Raw genomic sequence first — 18,278 nt, 5'->3', positions numbered from 1 at the left:
CAGAAAATAGAGTTTCTGAGATTTTAACAGCATCCTGTGGTGTATCATCCAGGTATCCGACAGGACCTCTCACCCACCGTTCTCGGATTCATCTGCTCTGTCTGGCTTAAAAAGGCAAGGGCAGAGAGGTGAATGCACACAGCATGATTTAAAAAGTTTAACTTGTTATTAATGAAACCGGTCATTAAATCATACAATAATTAGACGCCCACCTCTCATCAGACACATCTCCAGAAGTCATCAATAACATAGCAATTACCACGTTTTTAAAGTTAACCTTCACCAAGCAAGCCAGCGTGTGGCCTGCGAATAAACGATAGCTCACCAATAACCAGCGTGTCTTCCTTCGAACCGAATTCGCATTGCTGATTCTGTCACAGAGCAGTCTTCCAGCTGTCTTCTACATTTCAGTCAGATATAGTTTTACTAGATATTTATATGAAACACTTTATGTGACGGCAACCTGCTGCACGCAGGTCTTCTAAGTACCCTCCAGTGGTTGTATATCACCAAAAAAGCAACAAGAGGCTGTGCGTTTCTGATTTTACCACAGTTAAGAAGTATTTTTAAAACACAATCAAAAGCACGGAGTGCAAAGTGTCCCTTAACTGTGGTAAAACCACTGCAATACGACAAAAATAAATGTTCAATAAAAAAAAAAAAAAAAACTTATTTTAAAAAAAATCAAATAATTGGTTCAAAAATAAATAAAAATGTTTTACTACGATATATATATTAAAAACTACAAAATATTATTATTCCAAACTTTTGACATGTAAATATAAATTATACACATTTATAGTTAAATATTTAAACGTGGCCCATCCAATCAGATTTTAGAGTCTTTAATAAAATGTTTGAGTTTTAGAATAAAATTTTAAAAATATGTTTGCTTGCGTCTATACACACACTTAACATAAAATATCCCCATGCTGAAGGTGTAGTATCGCACATTAGACTTGGTGCAAATCACCAGTGATTCTCATTAGGGGATGTTGAAAGCAGCTAAATGGTTTTAATGATATCCTGATGATATTCTGGCATTTCCACCAACTAAATCTGTCAAGGTGTCATGCCTAATGAATAACATAAAAAACATGGATTTTTAAAAATGCACATAGACTTCCAAAATTGAAGACATGTGCCTGAGCAGGTATTTGAGTCTTGTTAGTACGAATGTCAGTCAATAATTATAAAAAGCTGCTTTTATGTGTTTGAGAGGTTTGAAAATGCTGTCCTTAATCTATGTGTTTGTGTACTCATGTGTAGCCTAATTAAAACAGGAGTTTAGTGAGCCAAAAATTATTAAAACATAAAAATAACCAGTGGCGTGGTTGGTACAAATCAATATTTCTATATTTCTCCTTAAACATTACCAGGGCTTTACAATACAGTTAATGTTTAGTGTTAATTTATTATTATTTTTTTTTAACAAATAATGTGTTTTGTGTTACATTTTTACAAATAAACTTCCCCAAGACTGTTCAGGAAGCATATCCACTTGTCACCTCAATCACCTGATCATTACCAAAAAACACAAAAGGAAGTTCAGGAAGAACGGGAAACTTCGCGGTATGGCGTGACAAAGTGGGTTTTAACAAAAGCGCCAGGGTTTGTGTCAGCCCTCTTTGTAAGTAATGCGTCTCCATTTGTCTCCTGCTGCATCACATTTTCTTCAGCAACGAGCTTCCTTATGGTATGCTAGCAGCCGAGACCCTTTTCACTATGCAAAATCCAAAATAATACATCACCCAGAGAGCAGAACCCCTCTCATTAATCAGGGCTTATCTATGGGCATCTTTTGAGAAGAGGGGGCGACAATGGAAGGAGGTCCTTTCTCGGCAGTCCCTGACCCTAATGAATTGCATAACAGTGAAGAAAAAAACAAGGGTGAAGAGTTAAACTATTTTTTAATTTTATGAAGAAAAAATGCTTGCTGCCGCAAGGTTAGGGTATTGTGGTCTATAGATATGGCTCAGGTACCTTCTTCATGAAAGACTTCTTCTGTGGGAATAATTCATCTGTTTAATCATCCACCACCCAAAAATTTAAGGTAATATATATATTCATAGCACAAAAAACAAACTCCTAAGTATGTGCTATAGTAATATCTAGGCTTGCCATACTAAAGTTCAGTACGTAAAGATGTTACATAACCTCACAGATTATAAATTCCCTCTATATAGGTGTTAATTAAAGTTGCTGCCAGTGACAACGGAACATTCTGAAAAAACAATATGTTTCCATATTTGTAGCAGCACATATTCAGTGTCAGAATGTGTAATGGATTTAAAAAGAGCCAGATTCTTGACATCTTGGGTGGTATTTTAGAAGCATACACAAATGATGGGTCATTTTTACAGCGTAATAATATAACCTCATATTGACTAGCCTCCAGCGATCTCTGCCGCCAACTCGTAGCAACTATTGATTGCGAGCTTTTAAAAACTTCAAGTATTCTTCAGAAACGTCTCATCTCAGTGCTGAGCATACATCTTTTAATCATGTCCTTGCATTTATTGATTGGTGCGCCTTTTAATGACATATATACCAACTTTGAGTAATATTTTGTGGCTGGTGCTAATATTTCACTGCTTTTAGGGCATTATGGGTACATTATAACATTAATGGACCGTGTTATTTACTGTACAGTGTTTCATTCTTGTTATCATGAAAGTGACAATGAAATCAAAAGGGACATCAGAAAATAAGACAGAGAAATCGCAGACCCTATCACTTGATGGAAGTTGAGGTGTTAATTCACTCTTTAAAAGCATTGAACCCAAGCCACTGACTCCTGAGCCTATAGCCTAGAAACAATGCTCTTATCTGACTTCCTCAACCTGGCTTCCACTTTGCATATTTTTGCATATTGCCACAGAGAAATTAGCATGTCAATCATGTGAGTGGATGACATTTAAAAAGACCTTAAAGGACTCGTGTGAAATTACAGAAATTAATTGCAAACAATCAGCGCTTTCATTTTCTCCCACAGTGGAAATTTCTTTACATCCCTTTGTAGAGAAATCCAAAAATGCTCTACGTAAAAGACTCATAATTAGGATGTCAGTATTAAGAGACTCAGCGTTTCGAAACAATGAATTATACTAATTCTTTTTCTCATTGTGTCGGTACAATAAGACAGTCACATGGACAGCTTTAGGCAATGTTTGAATTCCTAAGATCAATGCAGAAGCCACGTAATCACAGTTTAATTTCTTTCTATATAAAGTTATATTATTCTAGTAATAAGATTATTTTAGTTCAGCAGATATGTTTCTTAGGTTAGGAGTCATAATTAGAAATGCTTTACAATGTAAAGAAAAGCCTCTATGATGAATTTTAATAAGCAACAAGGGATTGCAGACCGTACATAGCCAGAAGATATCATCTTCAAGAATAGATTTATTTGTTCCTTGGCTTTGGGGAAAAAAAGGAAGGAAAAAAATAATAGTGATGATACTGCACACAGCCACAGAGCTTGAAAATAAAAAGCAAAGCTCCTCACTGCCAGCGCCAATATGATAATAATTATTTGATTCTAATAGCAAAAGGTCACATCTTATATAATCCGCTGATACTGATAACAGTCAGTAAACACAATGAGAGAGAAAGGAAGTTAGAAAAAGAAAGAAATATAAGAAAAATAAGAAAGGAAGATACAAACAAAAGGGAAGCATAGAAAGAGCAAACAAATGAGGAAAAATAAGGAAAAAGTGATAAGGAATGTAAGGAAGGAACAAAGAAACATTAGGATGGACAAAACAGATAAAAGAAAAGTAGGAAGGAAGGAAGGAAGGAAGGAACAAATGAAAGAAAGAAAGAGAAGAGAAGAGAAGAGAAGAGAAGAGAAGAGAAGAGAAGAGAAGAGAAGAGAAGAGAAGAGAAGAGAAGAGAAGAGAAGAGAAAAGCTAATAAAAAAAAGATAAGAGTTGTTCCTATTGTTCGAGCAGGATTGAGTCCAGGGACTCAGATGATACTAGAAGATGCTCAGGAGCATTGAGGGTCAACATGTAATGGCAGTGAATGGCTCAGCTGGAAGAGAACAGGGCAGAGGGATCTGATGAGAAACCAGGGTGTCCTTCATTGAGAAGCAGTGAGCAGTCCGACCATGCACTGTTAGGTTAGCACGGCAAAAAACAGCGGCAGCTCAAGGAGTCGGGCGGAAAATGAGATGTGAATGGGGTTACTGGTAGAGGGGGAGAAATTGTCAAGTGGATCATGCACAGCCATTAACTCGGACAGAGAGCCAGGGAGCTGCCAGTGATTCAGAGAAAAAGAGGATTTCTCCATCTTTTCTGTGTACATGCTTGTCTGTCCACATAATAGACAACAAGACAATGTGTGAAGATGCATATAAACTGACCGATTCCAATGAACACAGCTTTGTAACCCTCTTCCTTCAGGGAGAGAAGCGTCATTCCATCTTGGCCGAGTCCTCGGTCACAGACAATCTGAAATAGAGTTCAAACAAGCCATATCAATAGAAGCAAGACCACAGAAATGCTCCATGAAAGACCAGAAGCTCATCTGAAGGCATGTAAAACGGGGTCTGTTTGAGATTGCAGGAGGGCATCTCTGAATTCATCATGTGGCAACGGAAAAGGCAGTTGGAAAAGTCTCTGACTGCCGGAAGAAAAAAAAAAAAACAAAGAAAGAAGCAACAAAACAAACAAGAAAAAAAGAATGAAAGAAGCTCATTTGAAGGTCTGTAAAATCATGTCTGTTAGAGGTCTCAAGAGGGTATCCTTCTTATGTCAGTGGAAAAACCTATCTAAAAGAAGGCAAGGAAAGAAAAGGAAAGGAAGTAAAATAAAGGAGAAGAGAAGAGAAGAAAAGAAAAGAAAAGAGAAGAGAAGAAAAGAAAAGAAAAGAAAAGAAAAGAAAAGAAAAGAAAAGAGAAGAGAAGAGAAGAGAAGAGAAGAGAAGAGAAGAGAAGAGAAGAGAAGAGAAGAGAAGAGAAGAGAAGAGAAGAGAAGAGAAGAGAAGAGAAGCAAGGAAGGAAAGAAGTCTTGTTTGAGGTCTCAGGAAGGCATCTCTGAATCCTTTTTTAGGAAAAAACAGCAAAAATGAAGAAAAGAAAGTAAAAGAAATGGAAGGGAAGGTCAGTAAAATAAAGGAGTTAAATAAGAAAAAGAAAAGGAAAGATGGAAGGAAGGAAGAACAGGAAAAAAGAAGGATGGATGATGGGAAGTTAGAAAGGAAGAACGAAAGGAAAGATGAAAGGATAGACAGACTGATGGATAGACAGATGCAAGGAAGGAAGGAAAGAAGGAAAGAAGGAAATAAGCTTGTTTGAGCTTTCATGTTGGCATCTTCAAATCTTTGAAAAATCAAGAAAAAATCCAAAAGCAGTCAAAAGAAGCCAGTCGCAAAGAAAAGACGAAAACAAAGAAGAAAGGAAAGGACAAGTTAGGAAGGAAGCAAGGAAGGATGAAAAAAAAACCCACAAAGAAGCTCAGTTGAAGGCCTGTAAAACCGTGTCTGTTTCACAGGAGGGCGTATCTGAATGGTACTTGTGTCAGCGGAAAAAACCCTGGAAAAGTGTCTGTCCTCCTCCAGATCCTTACATCCACTCCCGCTCTCCCGAGTCTGTTTATAGGTACTGAGGGAACATGCAAATCTGTCATCTCACCCCCCTCCCAATCATCCTCAGCTCTTCACGAACTGCGGAAAAAGGCATTTCCTGTGTAAAATGAATCCTGAGCAGGTGTGCCGGATGACGACTATTGATTGCCCTTTCTCGTAGCTGAAGCATTCAGGAAACAAACAGACAAGCGCACGCAGCCCGAGGCGCTCGGCTGCCGCTGTCTGCCACCCCTAATGCAACTTTTAATTGTTCTTTATTAATACGGCTGACATTTGGACCGCTGATCCTCCCTGAGACCTCTCGCCCTTCCTGGCATCAAAAGGGGCAGGTGGGAGTGCATAGTGGCACGGAGGAGGGGTAGGATAGGGAGGTGTGATGGCTTTCATTACCTTCACTCCCAGGTCTTTCATCAAATCCACCTCGAACTGAACCACATCGTATGGCAAGCGGAATTGCGGGATCTCAGAAGAGCTGGAAATCAAGAGAGGAAAAATGAAATGAGAAGAAAAGGAAGGGAAATAAGGAGTCCCTCAGAGAGTTAGGAAAAGGAAACGGAAAAAATCCGTCATATGCTAAGGATTGTTCCATCTCTGGAATTCTTTCTCATGTTATAGGTCCTTTAGTCTTCAATTGTGCTAATCTAAATGCCAACACAACCCCAGAGTCTTGTTTCTACTACGGGAGACTGCTGGGATTTGAGTTGCATTGGATATTCAAGACCCCCCATATGCAATCGACATGCTGGTTAAACTAAACAGCGGTGGATATACAACAGCACGTAATTGATAACCTCATCCCAACTCGGCATTTGAAAGATGAATATTCCCAATTACAGAGACCATTCATTAATTATTCTGACCTTCTATAATGTGCCCCATATTGATTGTGGCTGGCAGGATCAACAATGCCCTTTAGTGGACCATCTTAGATACAGGATGAGTATTCTGAGTATGAACCATGGGTCAGAGTAATTACAGACCTCAGTCCTCCAATGAACCTCTGCTTCTCGAAAATGGTGATGTCGTCGTACCCAAAGCGGGCCAGGAAAGAAGTGCAGCTGATGCTGGCAGGGCCGCAGCCAATCAGAGCTATTTTAGAGTGATAGCTCTCAGGAATCTGATGTGGAGATGGGAGATCGGGATTCCGTATCTGAGGAACTCCCATTTGTTTGAACACCTGCAAACACACAAGAGATGCAATACAAGTGTATAATTGCACCTTCATTGGGAAATTGGAGAAAATTTTATAGTTCTAATTGACTGTCACAACATTCAGAAAACTTGCAACAAATTCAAGATGACAAATTTGATGAAAGGCCCAGTTCAAACTAGCTGGCATGAATGTCTGGATGGTTAATGCTGGTTAGTTCAGGTTTGGTGCCAATATAGTTGGTGGAAACTGATGAAGCTGGACTTTCAGCATAGACTTTCTGGTGAACCCAGCTCTATCTATCCATCAATCTATCCATTATTAACCTATCTACCTATGAATCAATCTATCTATCCACCTATCTATCTACCTCTCTATCCATCCATCCATCCATTTATCTATCCATCCGTCTGTCCATCCATCCATCCATCATTCTGTCATTCTAGCCATTATTCAATGAAGCTGGTCAAAGATGGTCTTTATGCTGAAGCTCAATGAACAAGTTTTGCTGTTTAATCCAGTTGTAAAGTCTGGAGGCAATTCTAGACCATCAGGACCCCAAGCATCATGCTGGTGACCAGCTTTGCTGGTACAGACACCACACTCACATTGAGAGGCCAAAAGTGATATTGTGTCTATAGAGAAACTGTCTTTGAAACACAACAAGCTTTGAGAGCCTGTCTGAATGCAGAGTCTAACATGCTCTTAATTTGCCTGATGATAAAAACAAAAAATGACACATGAATACATAAAACAGGCAACAATTTGATTCATTACTTCACTATTAAAAGCCAAAGCAGAAGCCCACTCAGAGGCGCTAAGACAAAAGCAGCACAAAGAACTCATTCAGCTCCTAAGAACAGGAACCAAATGAGAAGACAAAGAAAAAGGAATTACAGAAACTCATTCATTGCGCCAGAGTTCTTAACGCAGATGAAGACATCAACATAAAGATAGTTAGCAGATACATAAAAAACGCAGCAAGTAATCCAAACAGGCATTAATGAGGAGCCTGTGGCGGTATATCCATTACAAGTAGTAAAATAGGAGGACTGATGCTTTGTCTTCCTAATAAGATTAGCCAGATCCATATGTAAAAGCCTGCATTGTTAATACAATATTATGCCTGAACAGGCAACGGTATAGGTGATATTAATATAGTTATTCGTGAGTTTCATGGACTGTGAAGACCAAATTGCTACATGACAATACATTTTTGATAATCCCTGAGAGCAGTTTATAGACTCTTCTATTATTGCAGTTTCAATGAAACAAACAATGCGGCAATTCAAAACACAATCTCATCTTTTGACGGATCAGTATGGCTACATTTGAACGATGGACTACGCCTGAATGGCCATGTGGCAGCGGGCCAAAAATCATGCTTGGTAAAAGGTTCCTGGGGATACATTAGTTCCAAAGGCATGCAAACCTCTTCTGAACAAGACATTGGCTGTACTAAATGACATAATGCTCATCAGATCAGAAGAACGGGAAAACTAACCATCTTAAAGTAAACTTTACATCCAAAAATAATTCTGTGACATGCTTTGTTTTGAAACTAGATTCAATGGTAAAAAAACAAAACAAAAACAAAAACAATGTGAATATAGGCATAAATAAATCAAGCCTTGGTGAGAATATTAGACTTCTTTTAAAAATATATATTATTTTAATGTAATTAATATATTTAATGTAATTTAATATATTTTAATAATGCAATTATTCCAAATTTTGACCAGTTATTTGGGGATTTGCTAAAGACTTATATTGAACAGTGTTATTAAATTATTAGAATTTTTTGATTAACTTATAAAATGTATTTATAAGTTATTAACTTTAAGTTATTTATACATTTCTAACATCACTGATGACAAATCTGCATTCCCAGAATTAAGTGGTATAAATTGTATAATTGTTGTATAAATTACCTATAAATCACTTCTTAATCAAACCTGATGGAAAATAGATACTCAAACTGGCAGCGTTGGCATGTGAGTGGGAGTTAGTCAAATTCCTCTAAAGATGCTAATGTGCTCGGCCACCTCTGGACACCAACGCTGCGTTTCCCCTGTAATTGAAAAGAGACACCAAGTTATCTGTGATTGCAGGCCGACTACAGGAGCAGCCACTGAATGACGGTGGGCCGTGATAGGCCCTTTTTCTCGGGTTATCTAATTATCGGCTCGATAACCAGACTGACCTCTCACATTTAAGGAGAGAGGAGCTGCCACCTAGACAGAGATGTCTAATAAGTCACAGCAGAGGTGGGCGGCACAAGAGAGAGAGGCTGCTTTTGTAATTGCTCTTCTTATCCTTCATGAAGTAATGAAACTTAACATGCCAAAGCACTTCCTTTTTTTAGCCTGTGGTGATTGTGTGGAACAGGTGGGGTCGGGTTACAAAGGTGGGCGCAAATGAACTGTCGTGTTCGCCGTTTCCTCCTCCTAGCAGTCAGTTAAGAAACACGCTCGCCTGAAAACCTGTTAGAATTGCAAACAAATTGCTTAAGGTAAAGAAAAACAAAGCCTCCGCCAACACTGAAACGCAGCCAGCTAAACTTATTCATGTCAGCGGGCATGTTCTTAAATTGCATTTGTAGTGTGTGCTTGCTTATATACATTCACAAGAAACCCTGAAGCTTTAAAGAGGCAAAAAGGCAAGGGCAGGAACATTTATGCTGCTTTTGTATCTAAATAATGAACCTTCAACTAGTATTAACACTAAATGGGTTTGCATTCATTTGAACACGTTTACACTACTGGGAGGAAAAAAAACAAGTTCAATTATACAAATGCCTGATCTATATTGTAATATTTTTATGAATATATAATATTTTTAATATAATATTAAAGCAGTAAGCAGATAATTATCATGTTATGGTCAACCATTAAATGGACAATTAAAATTATATCCTATTTTATACTATTTAAGTTAGAAATAAACAATTGAAAACTAAAATTGATCATTTTAATTGCTACAAGAGAATAATGTACAGTCCAAAAAAACGAAACTTTCATTTTGACATTATTAGTGTTTTTAGATTAACTTCAGTGAGCAGTAGATTAAGAAAAGGTAAATATAAAAATAGGGTAAATTATCTAAAAAGAAAAATGCTCAATTAAATATTTAATACTGGCTTATATACAGTATATTCAAAATTTACTGATACAATTTTTTTTTTTTAAATCTCTAATATAGTCCAACAACTTTTTTTCTTACAATTGCAAGTTTATATCTCACAGTCTCACAGTTATAAACTCATAATTGCGAGTTTATATACTTTTTTTCTCAGAACTGAGTAATTCTGAGTTTTTAATCTTATATTCCGAGAAAAAAAGAATTCTCAGAAATCGTGAGATATACAGGTACAATTCCCATTTTTATTTTTTTTATCCCATGGCAGAAACATGCTCCCATAGATAACTGATTATATTGTGCATTCATATTATAAAGCTATATGAACAAACAGTGCAAGTGCATTTGCAGTGATATGCACAATATCTATGTGAACAGGTGTTTCGTGTCCTGTTTATTTTAGTAAGGCTAGAACACTGCATTGACCATCGACCTTCACCAGATACAGGAAACTCCCACTTAGCCGTTCACACAATTGTGGGTCAAGTCGAGCAATCAAACCCACGCACTTTCATTTCTATTTAATAACCAGCTACCACACTGCTGCGTACCGCCTGCAAAACAAAACGTACATAGATAAATGAATTAATGAATAACACACCTGAAGTCATTTTGAAACAAAAAACAACGTGACCAATCAAATTCTATGCATTTAAGTTTACAATAACAATGATTACGTTAACCTTGCCCTGCTTGAATTCCTGTAAACCAGTTTGCCAGCACTTGCTCCTTTTTAGTCACTTCCTCTCATCATGAAATGCAGACCATCATCTTGTGTTTTAGACATTGACTATCTGCTGCTCCCTTTGGTTTCTGCATCTTGTCTGATTGACACGAGACATGTTATTCCCTGGCGTCAGCTCACCAATGTCGTGTCAGAGGACCGGGCCGCTGAGACGAATCTCGGCTGTGGCAGCGGAGAGTGTCACACATCATGAGTTCATACTGTTGCCGACTAGAGCTGAGAGACTTCATTAACACTAGCACACAACACAACCTCTTCATGACAGCATATGGGATCCAACCAAAAACAAATATACTCTTTTCTAACAGGTTAACTCCACTAAAACACAAGGGAATAGTTCTTATGCAGCAATTTTTATAAATACGAAACCTTAAGCATTCAGTTTCTCTTCATATGCAGTCTAATCCATCTGCCCTACGGCATACATGGATTCTCACTCAGGTGAGCCACTAAAAATGATAATACAAATTCAGTTTGACTAAAACCTAATATGGAAATCAGAGAATGAAAAGGTAATATCTTTCTCCCTACAAACCTCAAATATACCTTTTCAAAGCAGTGGTCCAAAGATTACTGGTTGTTGAATTGTAATGCTCTTGTGGACGATGCAGGTCCGAATCGGACACGCAACATGGCCCAGTTACCAATTACTTCTTGTTACTCTCTATTGTGCATGTCCAAAAAAAAAAAAAAGGAAAATAGTCTTACCTCTGTGGCAAACTGCTGCAGTCCCCAGCAGTTTGATGTGTTGATGGGACCTTCCTCGGACGCATACAAGTTACACCCCCCAACACACAAGTCTGAGGTGGGACACACCATCCCACACGTCAAACCCAGTGGGTTGTCTGAGAGAATGGTCTGAGCGGCTCCATAATAATTCTGTGAACATCAACACAAAATCTCTTACAAAGCCTAGCGAGCTACACATCTAGATCTATAATTGTTTTAGGAATCACATACAGACAGCTATTACAGCATTCCAAAAATTAGGCAGCAAAATAATGTTGCCTTTTTAGGCCAAATTCTATTTGTATTTGCATATATATTTGTACATACAAGGCTCGAAATAGCAACCCTTTTGGTCGCATATGCTCCCATAATTTAATCTGTGCGACCTCAAAATATATTTAGGATCATCTGTGCGAGTGCATATAATCGTTGTAGTGTGACCTGTTTTCATTTCTCTAAAAACGTTCACAGTTATGTGCCTTCTGTGTGCTGATACGGTGACCGGTCTGCCGTTCTATCAAACGTTACATAACATCTTTAACGTTACATTCTTAAATTTAATGCAGATTTTAGATTGGTTAATATTAGCTGTCAATCACTCAGTCCCTGCTTTCCGCTGTCAGGTGACAGGGAGCTAACTAACGTTACCACGGGAAATGCAAAGGGCTGACGAAGAGAGAAAATGAAAAAACACTGACATTTTCCTGAATGAATCAAGCATTTAAATGATTCGGTTCAGTCGCAGTGACTCACTTATTAACAGTGATTGGTGCCACCTACTGGCGGTTTTAATTTCACATTCAAAGTATCTTTTCTTTTTTATATATATATTTTCAAATATCGGTATTCAACGTTTTATGTTTACAGTATTAAAATATTATATATGCACGTGTAACTGCAGGTTAAATGCATTCATGTCCTGCATTAAGAAGTGTGTAAATGCATCTTACACACTTAGTTGGTCACTATTTCCACTCCTTCTCGCTCTCTCTGCTCTGCTGATTGTCTCTCCTTGTATCAGCCTCGTTGTAAATTAAAAACCATGGGGGGGGGGCTTTTTCTTATAACGGGCCTAAACTATGGAGTGCATTACCTGAGTTTTTTAAGAAGTCTCTTAAAACAATCCTTTTAGTAAAGCTTTTAATTTATGATTATTTACTGTGATTCCATTTTGATATTATGTAGTTTTGGTTGACTTGTTATTTTGTTTGTATACTGTATGTCGTAGCGCTTTGAGTTTAAGAAAGGCGCATTATAAATACAATTTATTATTATTATTACAATAATTCAAAGATGAATTTTGTTGATACTGATTTAATTTGCTAGATAACAGCCCAAATGTCTTACTATTCTAATTGACTAATTAAATGTAAGAATTTGACTCAAATGATGATGCACACTTTTAGAAAAAAAATGTCTTAATTGTTAATATTACCATAAAAGTTAAAAATCAATTTAAACTTCTTGGAAAAGATTCATTTCTATCACTGCTGTGAACTGACCACCACACAGAATATGAATAATATCAAACTGTCCACGGTAGTCTTTAAGATCAGCACAATAACACACTCAGCAAAATATTGTCTAATTATCGTTATTGATAAAATCCTAGAAAATATCGAGATATAATTTTGTGTCAATATCGCACACCCCTAGCTGCCAGACATTCCGCGCAATTGGCAGACAACACCGCATACACCATCCTAACCCTCGTCAAAGAGAGCTCTCTCTCTGTGTTTAACCAAACTCAGATTAATTTAGGTGTTTTACGAATCATTTTCTCTCTTCGTCAGCCCTTTGCATTTCCCGTGGTAGTTAGCTCCCTGTCACCTGACAGCGGAAAGCAGTGACTGGGTGAATGACAGCTAATATTTACCAATTTAAAATCTGCATTAAATTTAAGAATGTAAAGATGAAATCTGTTAATATATCATTTGTAGTTGTGGTGCTCATTAATTTTTGGTGGGTGCACCTACATTTTTGCCGTGCTACCAAGTAAAAATGTTAATTTCGAGCCCTGACATACAAAAAAATAATATGCACATGTATATTTTATGAAGTACTATAGTATATAGATAAAATATTTAAATCTAATTAAAAATAGACCATTTCATCCCATATGTGCACATCATGTATTTATTTTTATTTGTGTTTTCTTATTAGGAAAATGTCATTTGCTTAATGTACTTTTTTTCTTATGCTCACCTAGGCTGCATTTATTTGATCAAAAATACAGCAAAAAAGTGAAATATGTAATATTATTACAATTTAAAATGACTGTTTCTATTTGAATATATTTTAATATGTAATTTATTTCTGTTATACAAAGCAAAATTTTCAGCCGCCATTACTCCAATCTTCAGTATCACATGATGAAACTGTCTATTTTTAATTAGATAGAACAATTTTAGCTATATGCTATAGTATTACGTGAAATATACATTGATCTTTTTTTCAGTTTTGCTGCTTAATGTTACTGTGGCAACCATGATACTTTTTTTCAGGATAATTTGAAGAATAAAAAGTTCAAAAGAACAGAATTTATTTGAAATATTTTTTTTGTAACATTATATATGTTTTGCTGTCACTTTAGAAAAAAAAATTGCATTCTGGCATGGCATGAAATGGCATAAAAAATATAAAAAAAAAAAATAAAAAAAAAATTATTTTATAGCAAATCTGTACATCCTATTCTTTAGTTTGTTTATATATACAGTATGTGTATTTTATTCACATCTTATTTTTATTATCTGTATGTTGTTGTTGTCCCTGTGTACTGGAAGCTTGTGACACCAAAACAAATAGCAGATTGCAAACCTTGTATGTGCAAACATACTTGGCAATAAAGCTCTTTCTGGCTTCTGAAAAAAGCCAACAAAAGCAACATGCAGCATCTTGCAATAGCAGTTTTCAGTTATCAATGCCTGTATACAGCCATGATTAATTTATTCTGAGAGCAAAAATCAAACAACAGGGAACATATAGTGCATAGTATGTGGCTGGTCATGTAATCACAATATCTCCCTGACCCATTCCATCTGAAATAAAACAGCTTTTATTAGGCTACTGAAATGAGTGAATTCATACTTTTCAAAAGCACTATTCATTTCTATTAGGGCATGCTATAACTAACAAAAAATGCACGTTTAACACTTCTAGTCATATACAAGCACCCAATACTGGCATTGAAAGAAAACTTTGAGCAAACTCTTTTCATTCTCTTCTTTCGGTCTCGTCTAACAGGCCTATTCTGACAGTAATCATCCCCCTGACTGACACGTGTCACGCAGTTGCCATCTCTCTTCTTCAGACAGCCTTGAATTAAGGCCAGAACGCTTCAATGGCACTAAACTCACAGAATGCACGGTATGACGGAAACCTTGAAAGAACAACAGCGCTGCATAGACAACACAGTGTTCTCAGCAACACGCATTAAAGCTGTTCTCCAAGGGCTTTATTCAAATGCTGATTGTATAAGTCAGTTTTCCTGCTTCAAATGAATGACTGATATTCAAATACACAGTTGCAATGCATCCATAAGCGCCGCTGTAGTACTGCTTTAAAACGCTTCCTCAAAAGTCAAACAAATGAGCACAAAAACTCATTATTCCTCGCGAATAATTCACAGCATCCAACAGCAGATCTCTTATTAAAAGCATAACTCAAAGTTCACCACCGCGGTTCAGCCTCGTTCTGCATCAGCTATGGATGTCACAATTACGTCTGTTACAACGGCAATGTATGCCATCCTGACGAAGAGCTCAGGTCTGACACCTGGTGTGATGTTGGCTTGGGTTTTAGTAGATGGAGACCAGCTGGGACTGCCAATTCAAACATTTTTATGTTTCTTAAGCTGAGTAAACGCAAAGCCATTTATTTCCGTAAAGTGATGTATTTCTGAGACATAATGTAATCCATCTGGATCATGAAAAGTGGGCGTTTCATACCTTTATGTGCGAGTTTGTGGTGAATTGTGGAGAAATGCTGCCCTCTAAAACACTTTTGAGAAAGCTTTTTGACCAAAACATGGAGGCTGAAGGTCATTTTCACCCTTGAGATCATCTTGACAAATCCCAACTTATTTTTCAAACCAATCTTTTTACTGTAAAACCAGTCCCTCCTGGATATCGTGGGACTTTTTTCAGATTTTTGTGGCCTAAAATTACTGATTTTGCTGTGGCTTTTCTCAAAATTTGGGGTGATAATTGCTGCATTTCTTATTGTTTTGCAGTGAAAATATACCATGGACAACATTCTTCTAACATTGTTATAACATTTCTGACTTCGAGAACCATCGTAGGGCTCCAGACAAACTTTTGAGGACACCAGTGCCATTAAGTTCTAAGGTGGCTCCAGCACCTGACAGTAAAGCACTCACCCTAATCGCACATATACATCTCGGAGATGTCTATTTGATGTCTGCATTTACATATGCAAGATGTACTTTTTAGGGTATTTGCTCATCTGCAATACGTCTCTAAGAAATTTCCTGTCAGATGTCAAATAGACGTTTATTAGAATGCATGTAAAACCGCTTCTGAGACATTTATAAGATTACATGGCAGATGTTTCCCAGATCTTTAGCAGACGTCTTACAGATTTACTTGTGCTGTCTGGGTAGTTAAGATGCAGGTAAAATTAACTTTCATTACTGTCATTCATAATCGCTAAATATAGTTTGAGATATAGATATACAGGGCTCCAAACTGCGACTAAAATGGTCGCATTTGCGACCAAAAATATTAATTTGCGAGTGAAGTTTTTGCTGAGGTCGCCACTGGCGACTGTATATAATTTGCATGAAAGGACTTTTTTCCCGATTGTTTTGCGCTCACATCTTTTGTTATGTTCACGTATTAAACTTACATAAGACGATGCGCATCAAAGTTTTACTGGAAAAGAGTTTCAAACAGTCCTCGTCTCTGCCGCACACAGTCTGCTGAACGCAGTGAGAGAGACCTGAAAGGTGATAATATAAACACCAGTACCCCGCGTCCACACGGTCCGTGTATGTATGGGAAGCCATTCAAACCAAAAGTGGGACGAGACAGCGGGGGTTTACAGAGCTCGCGCCGCGCTGACATGTCATCTGCGCGGTTCAATGGTCCGAGCCGCGCGGCCGATTCGTCAGCGCAGCGCGGACGTGTTTCCTAGCGACACCCAATGGGCAGCGCGGCGCGAACAATCCTCACCAGCGCTGCGCTGACCAATCTAAACAGATACAAGTTAATTTGGCGCCACTCAATTACATTTTACCCATAAACCTCTGCTATTATTAATGTAAATGAGTGAGGTAAAATGGCTAGGCGCATTGTAGAAACAATTTTAACTACTCCTGACATTTTGAATAGAATTGAGGAGGCTCTAGGGGACAGAGACATTCATTCAGAAAATGAGAGACGAAGACTTTTTAACCGTTTGCCACAAACCAGACCCATTCCAGTTCGCACTTAACTTCAGTGGTGAGGCCTCATGGGGAACTGTAAACATGAGAAGAAGGTAAAATAGTGAATAACAATGTATATGCTATTCGTCTAGCAAAGTATTTGCATTTAGTCATAGTCACTTAATGCTCAGGCGCGATCTCTTTAGCACCTCAGTTAAAGCAGCAAGTGAACCCATTATATATTTCGATTTACTACTATAGTATGAAATGAACATGATCAAAAGGTAGGCAATAAGAAAGCCTATAGTACAACTTACTGAAATGTTTTATGGAAAATCTCATTCAGTGTTTCAAACTGAGGAAATGTATAAAGCTTGAAAACATTGCATTGTAATACATTTACCTCAGAATAACCACTCAGTGTCCATAAACTCATCAGTCAGCTAGAAAAATAACTATAAAGAGGAGCGTTTTGCTATATTTATGCGCTGTTGCATATTAATATTTTTACTTATTGTGTTGTACATGATTCAACTCCTCCTATAAAATTGCATTTTACTAATGAAGAAAAACAGACTTAATGTGTGAAAGACATGACAACATTTATAGGATGCACTGCACTCAGTTGCCAAGTGATGCTTATGGTCCATGATATTGGTACAGATTCTGTGTAACGAACAATTCTTTGTGACTGTATATTTCAAGTTGTAAAAGACATTTAATTCACACTTTAAGTGAACCTTAGTCCCCCGGTCGACCTGATCATCTACAAGATGGATTAAAATGCTGATAAAGCCTAGAAAAGATAAGACATAAACACATGACAAAATGATTGAAATGTTAAAATAGGGGGGGAAAATAAAATGATAATAATAAAATAAACCACTTTTATTCTGTGGCACCTAAAAAAATAATTTGGCGCCTAAGTCTTTCTTTTATAGGAGCCAATGGCTCCTTACTCGATTTTTTTGTCTGGAGCCCTGATATATATATATAGGGAGTGGAAATGGCAATTTAATGTCCTTTTTATTTTTAAATAAGTGTTTGCTTTCCTACATTATGAAACTTTTAGTTTTATAAATGGAGGCAACCTATGCAGGATGAACAAATAATGTCATCACATTAAAAATACCTTTCAAATTTGGTAATGCTTGAAGCTTTAAAGTGCTGGGAAAAGTTGTGTGAAGTTTAAAAACACTCGAAAACAATAGACCATTTCTGCCACAAGTTGTTCCTGTAGTTACGTTAAATCCATTAATTTGTCCAATGTAGCTCTTGTAAATTGGGCATGATGAGAATGCAAGGCTTTTCATTCCATTTTTCAAACTGAGAAACAACCTTACTTTGACTGAATGCGCGTTATGATGACGTCACGGGACGCGTCTAAGCCCAAAATCTGCGGAAAATCTGTGGCAATTACGAAAATTTGCGAGCTCTAGCGAAAATTGTGGAGTTTGCTTGATTTTGCGATAAATTCAGCGGTCGCAGAATTGCAAAATCCTGGAGAGCTGTAAAACCGATTATTGTTCATTATTGGCAAG

At 37.2% G+C, this 18,278-nt stretch overlaps 1 pseudogene across 1 annotated transcript in view; it reads right to left on the bottom strand.

Moving 5' to 3' along the window:
• Nucleotides 1–18,278, bottom strand: part of LOC306863142 (dihydropyrimidine dehydrogenase [NADP(+)]-like) — a 184,999-nt pseudogene that overhangs the window by 112,799 nt on the left and 53,922 nt on the right. Inside the window, exons 5-8 of the transcript in view lie at nt 11,331–11,501; nt 6,570–6,766; nt 5,980–6,061; nt 4,367–4,454 (exon numbers count right to left, since the gene is read on the bottom strand). The product of the transcript in view is annotated as a dihydropyrimidine dehydrogenase [NADP(+)]-like (transcript). The remainder of the gene's footprint in view (nt 1–4,366; nt 4,455–5,979; nt 6,062–6,569; nt 6,767–11,330; nt 11,502–18,278) is intronic.

The sequence above is a fragment of the Barbus barbus genome, assembly GCF_936440315.1.
Source record: "Barbus barbus genome assembly, chromosome: 44".
NCBI lineage: Eukaryota > Metazoa > Chordata > Actinopteri > Cypriniformes > Cyprinidae > Barbus > Barbus barbus.
Note: the sequence above shows the minus strand (reverse complement) of the source record. Positions and strands in the feature narration are given on the sequence as shown.